The sequence below is a fragment of the Babylonia areolata genome, chromosome 22 (genome assembly GCF_041734735.1).
Source record: "Babylonia areolata isolate BAREFJ2019XMU chromosome 22, ASM4173473v1, whole genome shotgun sequence".
Classification (NCBI taxonomy): Eukaryota; Metazoa; Mollusca; class Gastropoda; order Neogastropoda; family Buccinidae; genus Babylonia; species Babylonia areolata.
Window position 1 is genome coordinate 38182632 of NC_134897.1, and position 17500 is coordinate 38200131.

The 17500-nt window shown below is 45.5% G+C and overlaps 1 protein-coding gene across 1 annotated transcript in view; it reads left to right on the top strand.

Moving 5' to 3' along the window:
• Positions 1-17500, top strand: part of LOC143297342 (FMRFamide receptor-like) — a 455696-nt gene that overhangs the window by 370158 nt on the left and 68038 nt on the right. Inside the window, exon 5 of the mRNA XM_076609638.1 lies at positions 15381-15461. The gene's annotated coding sequence lies outside the window, so the exon portion shown is untranslated. The remainder of the gene's footprint in view (positions 1-15380; positions 15462-17500) is intronic.

The following is a 17500-nucleotide window of genomic DNA, read 5'->3' on the forward strand; positions in this document are numbered from 1 at the left end:
GGAGAAGCAGAGGAAGTCGTGTTGCTGTTGTTGTTGTTGTTGTTGTTCTCGTTGGTTTTGTTTTTTTTTGGTTTTATGTTCTTGTGTTCTTGTTTGTTTTATGTTCTGGTATGGGCTTGGCTGAGCCCATACCAGGGCACTTAGAAAGACACGGGGTTATTCCGTTTATAATCTCGCCCCCCCCCCCCCCCAACCCCCCGACCCCCGACCCCCCCCCCCCCCATGCCCCACCCCGTCCCCCCGCGCGTGCACACACAGACAAAAACACAGACACACACACACACACACACACACACACACACACACGCACGCACGCACGCACACACACACACACACACACACACATAGACACACACACGCACATAGACACATACACGCACGCTCAGGCACGCATGCATGCTTGCACACACATGTGTGTGTGTGTGTCTGTGTGTGGAAAGAGAGAGAGAGAGAGGGAGGGAGAGAGACGTAAAGAAACGAATAAATAAACTTAAGCAAAAATAACAAAGGCGGGGGGAGAGACGGGTGGATAGTGAAGACAGAGGCAGACACACACACACACAAAGACAGACACAGAGAGAGAGAGAGAGAGAGAGAGAGAGAGAGAGAGAGAGGACGTAAACAAACGAATGAATAAACTTAAGCAAAGATAACAATGGCGGGGGAAAAGGGAGTAGACTTTGTGCATGAATAAAGACAGCTAGGCTTCCTTTAACAAGCTAGGACATGGAGAAGAAAAAAAAAACATAATACATGAAAAGAAGAGAATACAGAATACAACAGATCAGAACTCAGATCAGAACTGATGGATTTATTGCCCGCGCAAAGGTAAATGATTTTTCTGTCACGAAAATGGTTTGGGGTTTTTTTCCCTTTTTTTTTTCTTCTTTTCTTTGTTTCATTCTTTCTTTTTTTTTCTCCCCCCAACTTCTAGTTTGTCGATTTTGATCGTAAGCGACTGGAAAATATGCTGCCAGCCTTGTCATATTGTCAGACAGGACTGAAAAGACATGATTTATTGAAAGCAGAGTGCAAAAAAACTGCAGTCATGATATATATCTTTTTATGCTGTTCTATACAGGAAACGTCCTGTCCTGAGCTGTGATACCTTCCTTCTCCTTCCCCCCCCCCCTCCCCTCCTTCCTCCCCTTCCTCCACCTCCTCTCTTATCCCCAAGCCTGCTTTGTTTGCTTGTTTGTTTGTTTGTTCGTGGCTTGCATGAAGGAGCTGGGAGTGTAACTCTGTTTTCTTGTAACGTCTGTGGGGTTGTTTTTTGTTTTGTTTTTTGTTCTTTGTGTGTTTTCTGTTGTTGTTGTTTTTGTTTTTGTCGACGACTTTTTGAGAGATCGTAAGACTAGACATATATGTCACAGATTTTTTTTTTTTTTTTTTTTTTTTTTTTTTTTTTTGGTCGTCGACGACTTTTTCCAGGTAAGTCCAATAAAAAGGTTTATGTCGATGACGTGACGTGCAACTTTCTGCCTTTTGCCTATCTGACAGTGTCCGACTATGGCCACCAAAACAGCAGAGGAGACATCTGCTGTCCTGACCACCTGGGTTAGAATGTGATTATAGTGAAGAGCTTCTTGCCCAAGTTACATTCCCCACTCTCTCGGCCAAGAGGGTTTTAGGACAGTCGGCGTTGGGGATGGTTCCCAAAGGCCGGTTAGCCCCCCCAAGGCTGTAGCACCAAGAACCAGTGCCATCATGCCTCCTGTAGTCCGTCACAAAAGACTTAAGCTGTAAACCTCCTTACGGGTGATGTGTGTGGTTCGTCCGTCGGGATCGACGAGGACCATCTAGTCATCCTGGGGGTGGGTGGGTTGGGCTCTGTGGGTGCGCAGATGACTGGTCAGGCCAATCCGCGCCCGGAAGGTTCTGACGCAGTGTGGACAGGGGATGGTGGCGGCTGTCGGGGACTTGCTGGCACTGCTTTTCCTGACCTGTCTGCGTTGCTCTGCTGCAGCGATTCTGTTGGCCTCACAGGATTTGGCGCCTTTGTGGACAGCTGAACGCCACTTTGGTCTGTCCATTGCAATTAGCTCCCATGTGTCGTGGCTGATGTTGAAGGCCTTCAGAGAAGCTTTCAGAGTGTCTTTGAAGCGCTTCTTTTGGCCTCCATGGGAGCGCTTGCCATGTTGGAGTTCGCCGTACAGCAGTTTCTTGGGGAGCCGGTGGTCTGGCATGCGAACTTACGGGTGATACAGATAAAGGCACGAACCCCTGGTCCTCACTTTGGGACATGGCCCACCGCTGTGACCCCAGCCTCCCGAAGGCTGTCACCAAACAGGAGGCCTTTGGGGGAGAAAGAATGCCCATGATATTGGAGATGGACACAGTAGGGGAGGGGGCGGGGTAGAGGGGAGGGGAGAGAAATAAAAATAAAATAAAAAAAGAACGAACGAACAAACGAACGAAAGGAGGAAGTTTAATTTTTCTATGGTATTGAAATAAGCACAATAATGTTTTGTTTTTGTTGTTTTTTTTACCTTGCCCTGCAGCACAAAATCAAGAACGAAAAGCACAAGAAAAAAGAAAGAGAGAAAATTGAAATAGGAAGAAGAGAGAGAGAGAAAGTTGAGGGTGTGGAGAGAGAAAATTTGAAAAGAGAGAGAGAGAGAGAGAGAGAGAGAGAGAGAGAGAGAGAGAGAGAGAGAGAGAGAGCATAAGGAAATGTATATGATAGGTGCAACAGACGACAGGTGGGGGAGTGCGTGTGTGTGTGCGTGTGTGTGTGTGTGTGTGTGCGCGCGCGCGTGTGTGTGTGTGTGTGTGTGTGACAGTCGTGGCAGAGGGGGGGGGCGTGGAGGGAGGATAGTGAAGACAGAGGTAGAGAGACAGACACAAAGACAGAGACTGAGAGGGAGAGAGATAAGTGGTGAATTTGATTTCCGTGGAGAGAGATCACGAAAGTCCTTTGTTTTGGGGGTTGTTGTTTTTCTCGTAGATATCTCCCCTCTCCCCCCCAACCCCACCCCCTCTTCCCCTCACAACCCCCCCCCCACCCCCCTTTCCGTCCACATATTTCCTTCCTGAAAGGGGAATGGAGGGGTAAAAGTGGAGGGGGCACAGAAGAAAGTTTTGTTTCCATAATAACGCCCGCAGAGATGTCGTGTGTGTGTGTGTGTGTGTGTGTGTGTAATTCAATACCTGTGTCTGTGCGCACGCGCGCGCGCACACACACACACACACACACACACACACACACACACACACACACACACACAGTGAGTGAGAGTGAGAGAGAGAGATGTGAAACCTGAAACCTTGAGAACAACGGAGAGAGCAAGCAGCTCCTGGCATTTTTCTTTGGGAGAAAGAAAAAGGAAAAACGAAAATAAAACAAACGAAAAAGAGAAACAGCGGTTATTACACAATAGCCAATCCCGAAAATGCAGCCACATCCACGTCCAAAAAAAACAAGAGATCAACTAGAGAGTTGTTGCACACGTCAGCTTCAACTTGTCACAGTGCTCTTGTGAAAGGTGTTTTTCAGGGATGGGAGTGATGGCCAAGAGGTAACGCGTCCTCCTAGGAAGCGAGAGAATCTGAGCGCGCTGGTTCGAATCACGGCTCAGCCGCCGATATTTTCTCCCCCCTCCAATAGACCTTGAGTGGTGGTCTGGACGCTAATCATTCGGATGAGACGATAAACCGAGGTCCCGTGTGCAGAATGTACTTAGCGCACGTAAAAAAACCCACGGCAACAAAAGGGTGGTTCCTGGCAAAATTCTGTAGAAAAATCCACTTCGATAGGAAAAACAAATACAACTGCACGCAGGAAAAAATACAAAAAAAAGGGTGGCGCTGTAAAAAGAAAAAAAATGTTTAAGGTCATTTGAAAATGGGGAACAGAAAATGTGGGCTATTTATATTGCATGGAATCAAACCACATAGCACACTCTTACGCATAACTATGTTATACACACGCACGCGCGCGCTTGCACACACGTACATATTCGCGAGCGAGCGAGCGCGCACGCACACACGCACACATACACACACACACACACACACACACACACACACACACACATATTATCCAAGTAAGTGTGTGTTCGTTGTATGTGTGTGAGTGTGGGAGCGCGCGCACACGCGATCGTTTACGTGCTTGTAGGTGTGTGTGTGTGTGTGTGTACTCGTGCGCGTGCGCGTGCGTTTGCCTGTATATACATCTGTCGCAGTTCCGATTTCCCCAAAAGTGGTCTGAGATGATTGGAGTGAGACGTCACTGTTGGGTGGGAACGGTTGACGGATGATGATGGTTTGAGGGATTGAAGGTCCCTAACGCCCAGTGATAGAGACGTCTGGATGAGTTTGGACTTGTGCATTGGTGACATTTGTTTTTTAGAGGAGGAGGAAATTCGATGGATGATTTGATGCTATGGAAATTCGGTGGGTGATTTGATGCTGTGGAAATTCGGTGGGTGATTTGATGCTATGGAAATTTGGTGGGTGATTTGGTGCTGTGGAAATTTGGTGGGTGATTTGGTGCTGTAGAAATTTGGTGGGTGATTTGGTGCTGTGGAAATTCGGTGGGTGATTTGGTGCTGTGGAAATTTGGTGGGTGATTCGGTGCTGTGGAAATTCGGTGAATGATTTGGTGCTGTGGAAATTAGGTGGGTGATTTGGTGCTGTGGAAATTCGGTGGGTGATTTGGTGCTGTGGAAATTCGGTGAATGATTTGGTGCTGTGGAAATTAGGTGGGTGATTTGGTGCTGTGGAAATTCGGTGGGTGATTTGGTGCTAAGGAAATACTATACCACAAACTACCAATTGAAATCGGACTTTAAAATCGTATGTCCTCAGGGGATGCTCTCACTATAATGTTTTACGACATGATTCATTTTGATTCCCCAACACTTCTCTTCATCCCAAGTCATTTTCTGATTTCTGTAGACTGTCTTCAGATTCAAGGAAACGTTTGCTGTCAGTTTCAGAAAGTTATAATAAACAGTGCAGATAATATATGTTAGAAAGAGTATATATACAGGGAAATGGTATATATATATAACTTTGTGATTGAAACAATAATAAGACCAGCCTCATAGTTATAACTATTTCGGTGAGTATACGAGCTGGTTTTATCGTTATTTTCTTCGAAATATTCACGTTTCGGTATGTTTTGAACATGTGTATGCTTTTTTCTTCTTTTTTTTTCTTTTCTTTTTAAAGAACCTGACGTTGTATTCACTACGTCAGTGTTGTCCAGACAGTTCAGTTCAGTTCAGTTCAGTTCAGTTATTTGTTTTTCATGTGGGGTTTTGTTTTTTTTTGGTTTTTTTGTGTGTTTTTTTTTTGGGGGGGGGGGTTGTTGGTGGTTGTTGTTTTTTTTGTCTGTATTCGTTTATCTCTAATACTCCACACCCCGAAAAGTCTGAAGGGAAATGACAGCCTGAATCTTGAATCTTGCGCGTCTGTGCGCCTGTGTGCGTACGCAAGTCAGGGAATGAATGTGACGACAATATGTCTGACTTATTCTTGCCCGAGAAAAACAAAGAAAGAAAGAGAGGGGAAAAAAAACTCTGGTGGGCGTACATTCAATATTCCTTTTTTTTTCAGGGGAACGACGCTTTTTTTCTTTCTTTCTTGGAGAGAGAGAGGGAGAGAGAGGAGGGGAAAGAGAGAAAAGGGGTTAGGGAAAGAGAGGGAGGGAGATGAGGGGAAAGAGAGAGTAGGAGGGGGAGAGAGAGGAAGGGAGAGGAGGGGAAAGAGAGAGTAGGGGGAGAGAGAGAGGGGAAGAGAAAGAGAGAAAAAGAGAGAGTGGGGGAGAGAGAGAAGGAGAGGAGGGGAAAGAGAAAAGGGGGTAGGGAAAGAGAGGGAGGGAGAGGAGGGGAAAGAGAGAGAGGGGGGAGGGAGAGAGAGGGAGAGAGGAGGGGAAGGAGAGAGTAGGGAGGGAGAAGGAGGGAGGGAGAGAGAGGGGGGGGAAGAGAAGGGGAGGGAGAGAGAGGAGGGGAAAGAGACAAGGGGGAGGGAGAGAGAGGGAGAGAGAAGGGGGAGGGAGAGAAAAGGGGAGAGGGGGAGAGAGAGAAGGGGGAGGGGGAGAGAGAGAGGGGGGAGAAAGAGAAGGGGGGGAGAGAGAGGAGGGGAAAGAGAGACAAGGGGGAGGGAGAGAGAGGGAGAGAGAGAGGGGGAGAGAGAAGGGGGAGGGAGAGAGAGGGAGAGAGGAGGGGAAAGAGAAAGAGGGCAAAAGAGAGAGGGGAAAGAGAGAGTGGGGGGAAAGAGGGGGGAAGAGAGAGAAGTGGGAGGGAGAGAGGGGAAAGAGAGACAAGGGGGAGGGAGAGAGTGGGAGAGAGAGAAGGAAAGAGAGAGAAGGGAGATGTGGAGAGAGAGGAGGGGAAAGAGAGAGAGAGAGAAGGGGAGGGAGAGAGGGGGAGGGGAAATGGTAACTGACGAAGACATCGGTTGCAATTGATTTTTTTTTTTTCTTCCTGAGAAGTTAATTATTAGAGACTTGGAATAGGTTTGCTGTGTTTTTTATGTTTTGCTGTTGCTCTTTTCTTTCTTCTTTGGTTTGGTGCTGTTCTATTCGGATTTTTGTTTTGTTTTTGATTTGATCTTGTTGGGGTTTTTTTGGTGATGGGTTTTTTTGTGTTTAATTTTTCCTCTGAAGGGTTGTTCACCTGCATCTGTACTTTCAAGGCGCAGCAAGTTCAATGTCCTGATTTTGTTCAGCTGGAGAGGAAAGGAATATGGCATGTTTCCGTGTGCATGCAAGTGAATACATTAACCAACATCCAGAATCTTGTGTGACTGCGTCATATCAGCGTCCGTTTGAGTGCGTGTGTGTGTGTGTGTGTGTGTGTGTGTGTGTAATAGATAGTCTTCTGTTTCTTCGTCGTCTTCATCTTCGAGTAAGATAAAACAAAATAGACGTTCGATAGGGGGGGCCGGGGGGGGGGGGGAAGAATTAAAGAAATAGGTGGCTTCGTACTGTGGCGACGCGCTTTTTCCTCCTGGAGGGGTGCAGTGGAGGGGAAGGGGGTAGGGGGAGGGGGAAGCTGCAGCGGAGAAATCGGTGGTGACGAGAAAGTGATAGAATGCAGTGCAATACAATAGAGTACGATACCACACGATATGATACGATACGATACAGTTCAATACAATGCAATATAATACAATACAATACATACAATTAGGCAATGCAGTGCAATACAATACAATACAATACATACAGTAATGTAACGCGATACAATACATACACTTAGGCAATGCAGTACAGTGCAATGCAATACAATACATACAATAATGTAAGGCAGTACAATACAATCCAATAAATGCTATACAATACATACAATAATGTAATGCAATACAATACATACAATAATATAACACAATACAATACATACAATTAGTCAATGCAGCACAATACAATACAATACATACAATAATGTAATGCAATACAATACATACAATAATGTAATACAATACAATACATACAATAATGCAATGCAATACAATACAATACATACAATAATGTAATGCAATACAATACAACAGAATGCGATACCGTGCCACACATATGACCGTTTTTTCTCATGAAACACCATACCTTATCATACCGTGTTATACAGTTAGTATACCGTGCCATACCGTATCAGTTCGATCTATATCATGTCGTACCGCACAATGCCTTACAGTATTTTACCGTACTATACCAAACCTTACCATACCATACCGCACTGTACCAAACCTTACCATACCATACCGTACTATACCAAACCTTACCATACCATACCGCACTATACCAAACCTTACCATACCATACCGCACTATACGAAACCTGACCATACCATACCATACCATACCATACCATACCGTACTATACCAAACCTTACCATACCATACCGCACTATACGAAACCTGACAATACCATACCATACCATACCATCCCATACCATACCATACCATACCATACCATACCATACCATACCGTACTATACCAAACCTTACCATATCATACCGCACTATACCAAATCTTTCCATACCATACCGCACTATAAGAAACCTGACCATACCATACCATACCATACCGCACTATACGAAACCTTACCATACCATACCATACCGCACTATACCAAACCTTACCATACCATACCGTACTATACCAAACCTTACCATACCATACCGCACTATACCAAAACTTACCATACCATACCGTACTATACTGAACCTTACCATACCATACCGTGCTATACCAAACCTTTCCATACCATACCGTGCTATACCAAACCTGACCATACCATACCGCACTATACCAAAACTTACCATACCATACCGTACTATACCAAACCTTACCATACCATACCGCACTATACCAAACCTTACCATACCATACCGCACTATACCAAACCTTACCATACCATACCGCACTATACCAAACCTTACCATACCATACCGCACTATACCAAACCTTACCATACCATACCGTACTATACCAAACCTTACCATACCATACCGCACTATACCAAACCTTACCATACCATACCGCACTGTACCAAACCTTACCATACCATACCGTGCTATACCAAACCTTACCATACCATACCGTACTATTCCAAACCTGACCATACCATACCGTACTATACCAAACCTTACCATACCATACCGTACTATACCAAACCTTACCATACCATACCGCACTATACGAAACCTGACCATACCATACCATACCATACCATACCGTACTATACCAAACCTTACCATACCATACCGTACTATACCAAACCTTACCATACCATACCGTGCTATACCAAACCTTACCATACCATACCGTACTATACCAAACCTTACCATACCATACCGTACTATACCAAACCTTACCATACCATACCGCACTATTCCAAACCTGACCATACCATACCGTACTATACCAAACCTTACCATACCATACCGTGCTATACCAAACCTTACCATACTATACCGCACTATACCAAATCTTTCCATACCATACCGCACTATACGAAACCTGACCATACCATACCATACCATACCATACCGTACTATACCAAACCTTACCATACCATACCGCACTATACGAAACCTGACCATACCATACCATACCATACCGTACTATACCAAACCTTACCATACCATACCATACCATACCATACCATACCATACCATACCGTACTATACCAAACCTGACCATACCATACCGTACTATACCAAACCTTACCATACCATACCGCACTATACGAAACCTGACCATACCATACCATACCATACCATACCATACCATACCATACCATACCATACCGTACTATACCAAACCTTACCATACCATACCGCACTATACGAAACCTGACCATACCATACCATACCACACCATACCATACCATACCATACCATACCGTACTATACCAAACCTTACCATACCATACCGTACTATACCAAACCTTACCATACCATACCGTACTATACCAAACCTGACCATACCATACCGCACTATACGAAACCTGACCATACCATACCATACCATACCGCACTATACCAAAACTTACCATACCATACCGTACTATACTAAACCTTACCATACCATACCGTACTATACTAAACCTTACCATACCACACCGTACTATACCAAACCTTACCATACCATACACTATACCAAATCTTTCCATACCATACCGCACTATACGAAACCTGACCATACCATACCATACCATACCATACCGTACTATACCAAACCTTACCATATCACACCGTACTATACCAAACCTGACCATACCATACCATACCATACCATACCGTACTATACCAAACCTTACCATATCACACCGTACTATACCAAACCTGACCATACCATACCGCACTATACCAAACCTTACCATACAATGCCGTACTATACCAAACCTTACCATACCATACCGTACTATACCAAATCTTACCATACCATACCGCACTATATCAAACCTTACCATACCATGCCGTACTATACCAAATCTTACCATAACATACCGCACTATATCAAACCTTATCATACCATACCGTACTATACCAAACGTTACTATACCATGCCGTACTTTACCAAACCTTTCCGCACCATACCGTACCGTATATCATACAGTACCAGACCGTACCGTATCACACCACATCATACTTACAGTAGGATACCGTACCATACCAACAACCCGTGTCATACCGTACCGTACCGTATCATACCGCGCAATACCAGACTTTGTAATACCACACCGTGACATACAATACCGCTCAATGCAATTCAGTAACCAAAACCGTGCCATAATATACTGCGGCATAAAGCACAATACCGTATCATACCATTTTGAACCGAACCATATCGCACCAGATCATGTGGAGTGATGGCCTAGAGGTAACGCGTCCGCCTAGGAAGCGAGAGAATCTGAGCGCGCTGGTTCGAATCACTTCTCAGCCGCCGATATTTTCTCCCCCTTCACAAGACCTTGAGTGGTTGTCTGGACGCTAGTCATTCGGATGAGACGATAAACCGAGGTCCCGTGTGCAGCATGCACTTAGCGCGCGTAAAAGAACCCACGGCAACAAAAGGGTTGTTCCTGGCAAAATTCTGTAGAAAAATTCACTTTGATTGGAAAAACAAATAAAACTGCATGCAGGAAAAAAAAAAAAAATGGGTAGCGCTGTATGTAGCGACGCGCTCTCCCTGGGGAGAGCAGCCCGAATTTCACTCAGAGAAATCTGCTGTGATAAAAAAAAAAAAGAAATACAAATGCAAATACAAATACAAATACCGTGACATAGGAATCGAAGCGACAAACACTGTCGCAACACGACAGACCGCAACGCATCACACCACAACACCTCAACGCATCACACCACAACACAGCACCTCAACGCATCACACCACAACACCTCAACGCATCACACCACAACACAACACCTCAACGCATCACACCACAACACCTCAACGCATCACACCACAACACACCTCAACGCATCACACCACAACACCTCAACGCATCACACCACAACACCTCAACGCATCACAACACAACACAACACCTCAACGCATCACACCACAACACCTCAACGCATCACACCACAACACAACACCTCAACGCATCACACCACAACACCTCAACGCATCACACCACAACACAACACCTCAACGCATCACGCCACAACACCTCAACGCATCACACCACAACACCTCAACGCATCACACCACAACACAACACCTCAACGCATCACACCACAACACCTCAACGCATCACACCACAACACAACACCTCAACGCATCACACCACAACACCTCAACGCATCACACCACAACACAACACCTCAACGCATCACACCACAACACAACACCTCAACGCATCACACCACAACACCCCAACGCATCACACCACAACACAACACCTCAACGCATCACACCACAACACAACACCTCAACGCATCGCACCACAACACAACACCTCAACGCATCACACCACAACACCTCAACGCATCACACCACAACACAACACATCAACGCATCACGCCACAACACCTCAACGCATCACACCACAACACCTCAACGCATCACACCACAACACCTCAACGCATAAAAACACAACACAACACCTCAACGCATCACACCAAAACACAACACCTCAAGGCATCACACCACAACACAACACCTCAACGCGTCACAACACAACACCTCAACGCATCACACCACAACACCTCAACGCATCACACCACAACACAACATCTCAACGCATCACAACACAACACAACATCTCAATGCATCACACCACAACACAACACCTCAACGCATCACACCACAACACAACACCTCAACGCATCACACCACAACACAACACCTCAATGCATCACACCACAGCACAACACCTCAACGCATCACACCACAACACAACACCTCAACGCATCACACCACAACACCTCAACGCATCACACCACAACACAACACCTCAACGCATCACACCACAACACCTCAACGCGTCACACCACAACACCTCAACGCATCACACCACAACACCTCAACGCAAACACGTGCACTGCAGGACACCTTGCTGCGAGTGTATCTGGATTTCCGCTGTGTCCTTAACCATCGTCTGTTCTTTCTTTCTTTCTTTCTTTCTTTCTTTCTTCCTTTCTTTCTTCTTCTTCTTCTTCTTCTTCTTCTTCTTCTTCTTCTTCTTCTTCTCCCCATCCATCTTTACTTCTTATCTTGTGTTTTATGTCTTTCTTTCGTTCTTCCTTTCATTCATCCATTCATATTGGGTGTGCATGTGGATTTTTTTTTGTTTTTTTGTTTTTGTTCTTTCTTAATTTTTCTTCTGTTTCTGTTGTTTTTCTTCTGCTCCTTCTTCTTCGTCTCCTCTTCCGCCTCCTCCTCCGTATCCCTTCCACCTCTTTCTTCTTCTTCTTCTTCTTCTTCTTCTTCTTCTTCTTCTTCTTCTTCTTCTTCTTCTTCTTCTTCTTCTTCTTCTTCTCTCTCCTCCTCCTCCTCCTCCTCCTTCTTCTTCTTCTTCTCCTCCTCCTTTTTTGTTCTCCTTCTCCTCCTCCTCCTCCTCCTCTTCGTCTTCCTCCTTCTTCTTCTTCTTCTTCTTCTTCTTCTTCTTCTTCTTCTTCTTCTTCTTCTTCTCTTCCTTCCCCTCCTCCTCCTTCTCCTCCTCCTTCTCCTCCTCCTCCTCCTCCTCCTCCTCCTCCTTCTCCTCCTCCTTCTCCTTCTTCTTCTTCTTCTTCTTCTTCTTCTGCTTACGTGAGCTGCAAGTCTCACGTTCACTCGTAAGTATGAGTGGCCTTGTGCAGTGTATGACCGTTTTTCAAACCACCCTGTCGACAGCCATACTCAATTTCGGGGATTTCTTCAAGTCAGTTCCCGGTCATATTGATGCAGATACCACCAGGGAGGAATTTTGTTTAATGTCCCGTCACACATATCGGTGATTGAAGACAATTTTGTTAAAGTATTTATGAATACATTTGAGTATTATCGGTTAAGGTACCATCCATGTTGCTTTGTTTTCCACTGTTTAACTCACTCAGTACGGCCAGTCCTCTCTTCTCCTCTACACAGACCCCTCGGATGTCCAGTGGGTGTCTGAATGACCCAAACTTTAGCTTCCGTCGTCAGAATTGTGGTATTCTTTGTCAACATTCACCTCTTCAGTATAAGAGCCTTCCGCTTGCAATATTTTGATGATGGTAATTGGGGTGAAACGCTGTTAACGTCGTCTCTTTCGCCGTTCGTATGGAGAGAGTTAAACAAAGGGGGTGGGGGGGGGAAGCAACTAACGTCTGTCCCTTGTTTCCCTTGTGTCGTGTCCTGGTTCTGTAGTTACCATTTATTCTTTTCTGTTAAAGCTTATTGAATTTTCATCGCCAGCTGGCCTCTCTGCTGGGATCTGCATGGTGTCAGGCACAAACCTGTCTTGCAGCACCACGAAGACCTTGTTCCGACTTGTTCCCACTGACACTTGTAATTTCACAGTTCCTGAAGGAAGCAAAAACATTCTAGACTCTGTTTAATGATTTACGTGAAGTGAACAGGTGTGTTACAACGTTATTTTAATTGGTACTTCTAACATTATTTTGGTTTCCAGTTGAATTGGTTTTAAGAACTGACGGGTCGTCAGCGCCTTTTGCGGTCGGCTGCTCTATAAACAACACGGTTTGATTTGATTTGACTTGATTTGATTTTTGCATTTCTGTCAGACTGAAATCTGTTAATGTTTCGAGAGAACGTGTCCAAAAAACAGGACCAGGCGATATTCTCTCTCCGAAAATAACCACCAGAAAAGAGTTTACTGATTTAGCCTACCTTGCTGGGCATTTCCGTTCATTCCAGTCTATTCGGCTTGGAGAATCGAATGAGCCTGTACGTTGAGTCTCGGATTTGCCGGAGAGAGACAGAGAGGGAGAGACACAGAGACAGACAGACAGACAAACAGATCAGAGAGAGAGAGAGATCGAAATCGAGAGATTGAGGGATAAAGGGGAAAAAAAACCCACCGTTGTATTTTTGGGTAATAACAGTGTCCCTCAAATCAGTGGTGTTTGTTTGGTTGCTCCGAGTTCTGCTGTCATTTTGTGAGGGACGTAATGTGAGGACGTAATGGGAGGGACGTAATCGGAGGAGGGACGTAATGTGAGGCCGTAATGGGAGGGAGTTATGTGAGGACGTAATGGGAGGGACGCAATGGGAGGGGCGTAGTGGGAATGACGTAATGGGAGGAGGGACGTAATGTGATGACGTAATGGGAGGACGTAGTGGGAGGGACGTAGTGGGAAGGACGTAATGGGAGGACGTAGTGGGAAGGACATAATGGGGGGACGTAGTGGGGGGGGGGGGCGGGGGGGGGGGACGTAATGGGACGACGTAGTGGGAAGGACGTAATGGGAGGACGTAGTGGGAAGGACATAATGGGGGGACGTAGTGGGAAGGACGTAGTGGAAGGACGTAATGGGAGGACGTAGTGGGAAGGACGTAATGGGGGGACGTAGTGGGAAGGACGTAATGGGGGGACGTAGTGGGAAGGACGTAATGGGGGGACGTAGTGGGAAGGACGTAGTGGGGGGACGTAGTGGGAAGGACGTAATGGGGGGACGTAGTGGGAAGGACGTAGTGGGGGGACGTAGTGGGAAGGACGTAATGGGAGGACGTAGTGGGGGGACGTAGTGGGAAGGACGTAGTGGGAAGGACGTAATGGGGGGACGTAGTGGGAGGACGTAGTGGGAAGGACGTAATAGGGGGACGTAGTGGGAAGGACGTAATGGGGGGACGTAGTGGGAAGGACGTAATGGGAGGGACGTAATGGGGGGACGTAGTGGGAAGGACGTAATGGGGGGACGTAGTGGGAAGGACGTAATGGGGGGACATAGTGGGAAGGACGTAATGGGAGGACGAAATGGGAGGGACGTAATGGGAGGACGAACGTAATGGGAGGACGAAATGGGAGGGACGTAATGGGAGGACGAACGTAATGGGAGGACGAAATGGGAGGGACGTAGTGGGAGGACGTAGTGGGAGGGAGAGGACCTTTGTTTTGGTGGTGTTGTTTTGGTTGTTGTTGTTGTTTTCTTTTTCGGTCTTTTTCTTTCTTTTGTTGTTGTTGTCATTGGGGGAGGGGTGGTGCGTGCGTGTGTGTGTGTGTGTGTGTGTGTGTGTGTGTGTGTGTGTGTGTGCGTGCGCGCGCGCGCGTGTGTGAGTGTGTGTGTGTTACAGTTTTGTTTGTTAGTGTGTGTGTGTGTGTTTTGTCTGTTAGTGTGTGTGTGTGTGTGTGTGTGTGTGTGTGTGTGTGTGTGTTTTGTTTGTTAGCGTGTGTGTGCCTGTGTGTGTTAGTTTTCCTTCTTTTCGGTTTTTGATAAATCGACCTCATGTGTATGCGTGTGTGTGTGTGTGTGTGTGTGTGTGTGTGTGTGTGTGTGTGCAGACGCTGTATTGAAGAAGTGTTGTCTTTTCACCGCCAGAAGCAAGCTCAATTTTCTGCGGTTGACCTGATTCGCCTAAAAACGTAAGTTTTTTTGGTGTTTGTTTGTTGTTTTGTTTGTTCTCTTCTGTATGATTGGGGAATATTGAAGAAAAAAAAAAGCAGCTTAAGCGTGCTGCAGTTCATTTTAACTGGGTCTGGTTTCATCGCGTTCATCTTTTATGTAACTGTGATTTCTTTTCCTTCACCCGTGATTTGGTTAGAGGGTGAAGGCACGTCAGGTGTGTTAATCTGAAGGCACGTCAGGTGTGTTAATCTGAAGGTACGTCAGGTGTGTGTTAATCTGAAGGTACGTCAGGTGTGTTAATCTGAAGGCACGTCAGGTGTGTTAGTCTGAAGGTACGTCAGGTGTGTTAATCTGAAGGTACGTCAGGTGTGTGTTAATCTGAAGGTACGTCAGGTGTGTTAATCTGAAGGTACGTCAGGTGTGTTAATCTGAAGGTACGTCAGGTGTGTTAATCTGAAGGTACGTCAGGTGTGTTAATCTGAAGGTACGTCAGGTGTGTTAATCTGAAGGCACGTCAGGTGTGTTAATCTTGGTCGGTGACCACCTACTAGTATGTTGTTTGGCTGGCTGGACGGTTCATTGGTTTATGGCTCAACAGTTGCGTGCGTGCGTGTTTGTTGATTTTGTTGTTGTTGTTGATTTTGGGTTTTCTGATTGTTGTTGTTTTGTTCTTGTTGTATGTTCATATACCTTTTTTTTTTTTTTTTTTTTTTTTTTTTTGGCTTCGTTAATGTTGTCGGTCTTACTTGTCGTCTGTTGTCATCTCTTCTCTGTCTCAGTCTGTCTGTCTGTCTGTCTGCCTGTCTGATTGACTCTCTCTCTCTCTCCTCTCCTCTCCCTCTCCTCCGCTCTCCCCCCACTCTCACTCTACCTGTTTCTTCTGTCTCTCTGTTTCTCTGTCTCTGTCTCTCTCTGTCTCTCTGTCTCTGTCTCTGTCTCTCTCTCTCTCTTTCTCTTTCTCTCTCTCTCTTGCTCGTTCGGTCGCTCACGCGTGCGCGTGAGGGCTTGTGTATACTATACTTCTTCTCAATTTCAGTTCTGTTTTCTGGCTTTGTTGAATTTCAGAAGCTTGACTTTCATCTTTTAACCAATACAACTCAAAGTTTACTGTCGTATTTGCCTTTTTCCTGATTCCTTTCTTTTTGTTGTCACTTCGTTTTTCTCGTAGTGAAGAGAGGAGGGGGAGAGGGGGAGACAGGGAGATAGAGACACAGGGATTTTTTTTTTCAAACATTTTTATTCAGACAAAGGTTTACATACTAAATAAATATTTCACATTAGGAAGGCACAACTTTTTAGCGTTCCGAACATCAATTATTCAACATCAAGCATCACATTGGCAGAACAGCAAATACCAAGTCAAACACTGATCTGTGTGATATTATAACTCACGAATTACAATGAAATTGTAGTGATGACAGTATTTAAACCATCCGTTCACACACTGACACAGGGAGTAATTTATCATCAACTAAAACATGAAAGAAAAGCTGTTGAAAACTGACAATAATTAGCATCTAAAAAAAAAAAACAGTGTAATAATGTTGTTGTGAAGCTCGCTCACTGATTCCAGAATGTCCGAAGTAGTTTGTAAACAGTCCTTTACCCCCATCCCCATTGTCCACCCACCCCCTTCCCTGTTCTCCTCCAACCCCACCCCCCACCCCCACCCCCACCCACTCACCCCCATTCTCCTGCTCTCCTGCCCCCGACCCTCCGCCCTCCCACACACATTTCCTCATCCCTTTCGTGAAATCAGATTCAACGTCTACCACAAAGTGGCCATGAGCCTGTGTGTTAGTAGGTAGTGAACCATCACTCCAAAGAACTGTTCTGTAATGAAGTTAATGAACATTGAAAATGGAAAAAGAGAAAGAAAACAACAAAGAAGCGGAAGTGAATAAGACGACCAGCCATGTTTTATTCATTCAACAACCGCTCAGTGTCGATTCTTTGATGTCCTGAGTTATAGTGGATCTTTTAGGGGGGTTAGGTGATGCGCGTAAACTCCCCACGAAGGGAACCGTCCCAGTTTAAAAAAAAAATCCAGTTCCTT